Below are 6,232 nucleotides of genomic sequence, written 5' to 3'. Positions count from 1 at the left end.
AGAGGCAGGAAATTTCTTAAAACTGTCTTACCCTGTCTTGGCAAGATTTGACAGTCCTGCTTATTCATTTCCAGATATCATGTAACTTGTCAGTGGTTGAGGCATTGTCAGTTCCTTGTCCAAAGGCCAGTTTTACCAAGAAAAAAACAAGCTCCAAGTGGAGTGTTTTTGGTGCTCAACATTTTCTCAGGAATAGATTGGTGCCGTCAGAAGCAATCATGTCTCATGTCAACAGAACCCTAAGTTATTTAAATGCCATGTTTCACAGATCCTTGAAGTGGTTGAAGATTACCTAGCTAGACAGAATACAATCTCTATATATCAAAAGAACCTAGTTGATCTGACTGTATGTACAACAAACATGAACAACTATTGACCTATAATAATTACTACCTGTATAACTTAAAGACTAAAACTTCATGTCAGAATATTAAATAATCTGTAAACAAATGTGCAACAAATGAGGACAATGACCTCAAAATATAAACAATCTATAAGTATCTTGATCAGAGGTAGGGGTAATATATAATGCAATATGAAAATATATCCTAAAAGTTGTATTAATATACAAAATGTTTTAAACTGAGGTAGAAACATTCATATATACAATTTGACAAAATAACTTTGCATAGGTGTACAAATGTAGTGTGGCAGCCTGGATGGACAATACTGGGAAGGAAGAGCAGACTTCTTGACAGAATACACCAATGTTGGTTCTTGCATGTGATAAAAAACCCTGCAGTGACATATGCACAGAGGGAAGTGATCAAGGACCATATAGGAACTGTCCATGCTGTCTTTGAATACTTCTATAAATATAAAAACTTAAAATAGAAAGGTTTATTCTAAAATACATGTAAGAAAGCACTTAGTCCAGTGCCTGGTGTGTAGAAGGCACTCCCATGGCTCACAGCTGGTGTACTCACAGGCATTCTTCTTGCTCCATAGTGTATGCCTAGCCTTAAAATACAGAAGTGTTGGATCCCTTTCTGATTATCTGCGAAAGCTTGAATCAGGGAACCAGCCCCATTGTTAGAAAATGGTCTTGGCCAGCCTGGCAGCAGAGGAATCTTTCTAAACCCTAAGTTGAACCACCACATCCCTCCTCTGCCCAGCACTCTCCGTGACTCCTGCTTAGACAGAACAGACACCAGTGTGGCTTGAGGTGTTCTAGGGAGCATCAGGAGGTGCAAGCACTTCCTCCCTATTGTAGTGGCCGTCTGACACCTGCCTGCCTGTCTGTCCCTCCTCTGCCTGGACACCCCAGTCCCGCAGTCAAGCACCTTCTCAGAGTTCTATGGCCTTCCCCACGTCCAGTGTTCTCCTTGTCACCATATCAGCTCCTACCTGTTGCCAGATGTGGCTCTCACCAAGGTGAGTTCCCTTGTTCCTTGCTAATGCTTGGATCTGGAATCTCCCAGAGGTCCATGCGCTGAAGGCTGTTTTCAAGGGTGGTGCTGTGGGGCAAGTGGCAGAGCTTACCGGAAGGCCCTTAAGTGATGAGGGTGTGCCTTTGAAGGGAACAGCTGGATCCTTGATTCCTAACGTGCACATGCATTCTCCCCTCTTCCCTCCCCTCCCCTTCTTCCCTCCTTAGCCCTGAGGTGAATACTTAGCTCCACCACCTACTCCTGCAATGCTGTGCTTCCTCATCATTGGCCTACAACAATGGGGCCAACCAAACATGAACTCAAGTCTCTGCAGCCGTGAGCCTGAATGAACCTTTCCCCATTGTAAACTGGTTCTTCACCATTTGTGACAGTGACAGGCTGGTGGAGACACCACTCTGCGGGGAAGGGTGGCAGCATGCAGTGACCAGCCGAGACAGGGAGACCTGCTTCCCAGCAGCCTAGCCTGAGTGGCATAGGCATTTGCTTTGTTCATCTCCGTCCTCATCCAGTCTCTTTGCCACTCAGTGATGCTATTCTTAATAATGACAGGCCCTGTTTCTCAGTCATGGGTCTCAGGTCCCCTCCCCACCAATGCTGTGGACCTCAAGTGATTCTTTCCAAGACAGGTACTGGGGCCTGCTTTGCCTCCCCTACTCCAGAAAAAAGAAAAAAAATATGTTCAAAAATGCTGTCAGATTGTGACCTTCTTTGGAAATAGTGTCACTGCAGATGTCATTAGTAAAAGTGAGGTCATCCCAGATTCCAGAAGGCCCTTTGTCTCACATAGCCAGTGCCTTTACATGAAGACGCACGCAAAGACAGACATCCATGGAGGTGCATCGACAGGATTAAAGACATGGTGGGAAGCCCAGGAAAGCTGAGGATTGTCACCCCGTCAGCAGAAACTTGGAATGACCCAATGACAGGTCTCTTCTGCAGAAATAATTTGGGACAGGGGGCTGAATTTTTTTTTCCTTTCCCCAGTAGAGTTTGACTCCAAGCTGTGTGACTTTGGATACATACTTGCCTTCTCTGTGTTTCTGCTTGCTCCCGTATAAGAACAATGTGACAGCACCCACCCCCTGAGGTTGCTGTAGAAATTAAGTGCTGTGACTTCACAGCCAGTTCTGCCTGATCTCCATGAAGGTAGGCTGCACTGTCATCCAGGGCCCCACCCTGTTTATCTTTATGCCTCCTGCCTCATCCCCTGCCCTTATTGAAAACCCAATTTTCTTCCCTCCAACCTAATCTTTTCGTGCACATTGGACTCAGCTCATTCATCCATTGCTGAGCAATTTCTCCTTGGAGCCAGTGGTGTCAGAGAGAGAACAAAGGTGAGGGCTCTGTGGGCTGAACAAATGAGGGGAGACACAGCTTTCCTTTGGGGAAACAGGGTGTGTAGGAAAATGTCATTCACATGCTAAAAGGTTTCCTGGGCTCAATTAAGCCTGTAGACTTCACAGCTGATTAGCATCTTATCCCCTCAGCCTTGGCAGTCCTGAGTGCAGAGGGTGAGGCTGCCTCTTCAGCCCTGCATTTCTGGAAACCCCCTGCAGGACGCTGAAAATGAACCTGGCTGAAGCCCAGCTCCTGGGGGAGATGACTGATGACTGGGAAGATCTCCTCTCTCCACCTTGATTTAAAGCCAATAGGAGATTTCATAGACAATGCACATCCCACAGAGATGAACGGGAAGAGAATCCACCTGCCACCCGCTGCAGACCCCCGGGGCCCAGCAGGCGTGAGACACACTGTCAAATATGCAGTGTCACCATACAGATTGTTGTCACCCACAGCTCCGAGCCTGGGAGAGATGTGCACACATCTGCTTCCACATGCTTGTAGCTTGAATGTGAAATGTCTCCCATACTCTCACACGTTCGAACACTTGGTCTCTGGCTAATGGTGAGTTCCAGAAAGCTGTGACTTTCAGATGTGGGCCCTCACTGGAGGATGAGAATCACTGTGAAGAAATCTTGAAGGTATTTTATTCTAATCTGGGACCTATTTCCTCACCACTTTTTACTTTCTGTTTCCACCTAGATGCTACTACTGAATTTAGGGTTATACCCTATGCTCCAATAAGCCAGATTCAACCAACCATCCTTAAAAAACCAATTATAAGAGCCAAATTAATAGTGGAAAAAAAGGAACGGGAGATTTATTCTATGTGGCTACACTGGGAAGAGAGACAGATTTAGTGATCCCACCCCCACTCAAGTGCATCTTAGGAGTCTTAAGGTAAGGTTAAGGGTTAAGTAGAGGGCCAGGTAACGCACTGCTAAGCAATCCTCATCAAGGTGACATCTTCTCATCACTGTCTTGGGTTCCACTCTCTTGCAAGGCAGTCTGAAAATCTTTTAAGTTTCTGTTTTATTTAGTCCAAATTTTAGACTTTTTCATTTTCTTTAACTTTTTTTTTTTAAAAAACCTTTATGTCTATGGGTGTTTCACGTGCATGTATGCTTACAAATCATTCCTGGTGTCCACAGAGGTCAGAACACATAAAATTTTCTGGAACTGGGGTTACAGGTAGTTGGGAGCTGCTATATGGGTGCTGGGAGGTCCTCTGGAAGCATGGCAGTCTTCTGCCAGCATGAAATTCATGGAAGAAATTACATTTTCTTGGGATCCATTGTTTCAATTGTCTGACAGTCAAAGAGAAGAACAGTGTCTCTAGAATAGCTTAATTCCTTCCAGGCTGGACAAAATTCAAGGAAATGAAAGGTTCCAGCTTGGTTAGAGCTTGGAGTTGTGGAATCAAGCAATCTCCCACCATACCTTCTCCTCTGTGATAGACTGTATCCCTTCAAACTATGAGCCAAGATAAACCTTCCTCCCTTAAGTGCTCTTGTCAGGATTTGGTCATAACAAGAAAAATAATGAATACAGAGTCATTTTCATTTCATGATCTCAAACCTCCCATGTGCTCAGTCAGGTAAGAGAATTGAAATTCAGAGGGTGATGAGATGTGCCCAGGCCCCCGTCACCAATCTGAGTCCCTTTCTTCCTCTGTCTTCTGCAATAAACTTGGATGCCTTTGAGACTCTGGTCAAAGGTCTGGTTTAGAAGACAACATTCTGGGAATGGGCACTGGATCACTGCTGCATTATTGGGACTTGATAGAGGAAAGTAATACCAGACAGTCTCAGCTGCTGGGAAGGTATCAAATGAAACAAGGAGCTTTTGGAAATACAATGTATGAGAACTTGTGGACCTGCCAGAGCAGCATTCTGACCAACATCACAATCTTATTTTTATTCCCCCATTCCTGTACTAGGGATGGAAGCCAGGATCTTGCATGCACCACAACATTGAACTACATCCCATCCTTTTCTAGTTGAGAGAATTTTGACTTGGGATTAGAATAAAATTTCCAACAATTTCCCAAATGGCCCTAAACATGCCTTTGCTGTATTTCTGCAAGGCAGTGTTCTCAGCATTGATGAAGATGATTAAAAATGCCTTTTTCTTGGGAGGTATTCCCATTAGTGGGGTGCCACTAATTTCTCTTCATGAGAATTTCTAAGGTGTAAACTGTATAGCCAACCAGGAGATAATCAGAGATTCCCCACAGGCAGTCAACAGACAAAGTAAGACTCTAATGACTTACCATTAGTTTTCTAGGACAGGACTTCTTTAAAATTCCACTCACAACCTCTTTTTATCCAATATTTTTTCATGACCCCAGGTATATAAAATAGGTGTAAAAGCTATAGCGAAATTTATTTTAAAACAATTCTTTGGTATATGTAGATTTTCACCATTTATTAAAAATGAAAACCAATTTCTATCCTAGTGAGGTGGATATGCTTATTTTTAACATAAATAATTAAGTGTCAGCTAAATATTTGATACTATAGGACACAGTGTTTTTCAGAGTCGACAGCTTCGATTTTTATCATCTTCATCAATGCTGAGAACATTGCTTTGCAGAAATACAGCAAAGGCATGTTTAGGGCCATTTGGGAAATTGTTGGAAATTTTATTCTAATCCCAAGTCAAAATTCTCTCAATAAGTTAGCAGTTTAAACAGCAATTTCAAAAATAAAATATTCTGGGGGCTGGTTGTGGTGGTACACAGCTTTAATCCCAGCATTATGGAGAAAAAGGCAGGCAGGTAATTGTGAATTCAAGGCTAGCCTGTTCTAAAAAATGAAGTTCCAGGTCAGCCAGGAATACATAATGAGACCCTGTCTTATAAACAGATAGGTAGGTAGGTAAGTAGATAAAGATAATATACTTAAGATCGATAGATAGATAGATAGATAGATAGATAGATAGATAGATAGATAGATAGATAGATGACAGACAGATAGATACGTACTTAAAAATTACAGCTGTAATTCTAGCATTCAGGATTACAGAGGCAGGAGGATTGTTGCAAATTTGAGGCCACCCAAGTCTGCACAGTGAATTTGAGGTCAGTTGGCTATGAAGTAAAACCGTATCTCAAAAAACAAACAAAGAAAGAAAATCAAATAAAATGATAGTTTTTTTTCCCTCACAGTCCGTTTTCAAATAATAATTTGTTTTCCATTTTTACCAAATCCTTTGTTTTCATGAAGACACTTGAGTTTACTTAGCCCTCCTCAAGATGGCGCCATTCTTTTCCATCACCCAAGCCTCTCCACTCAATGTAGTATCTGTTGCAATGCAAGCTATTTTCCGCTCGCCTCAAGACGACGACAAAACTAGTCATTCTCGCCTCACTTTCTGCTCTCTTCAAGACGACTACAACGATCAACTTCAACCCTAGGGCACCCCCTCCTGACCTTCTCAAAATGGCGACGAAGCGAAGCGTCACCTCATACTGACGCTTTCAGGATGGCGCCGAGATC

This window comes from Chionomys nivalis, chromosome 1, assembly GCF_950005125.1.
Source record: "Chionomys nivalis chromosome 1, mChiNiv1.1, whole genome shotgun sequence".
NCBI lineage: Eukaryota > Metazoa > Chordata > Mammalia > Rodentia > Cricetidae > Chionomys > Chionomys nivalis.
Note: the sequence above shows the minus strand (reverse complement) of the source record.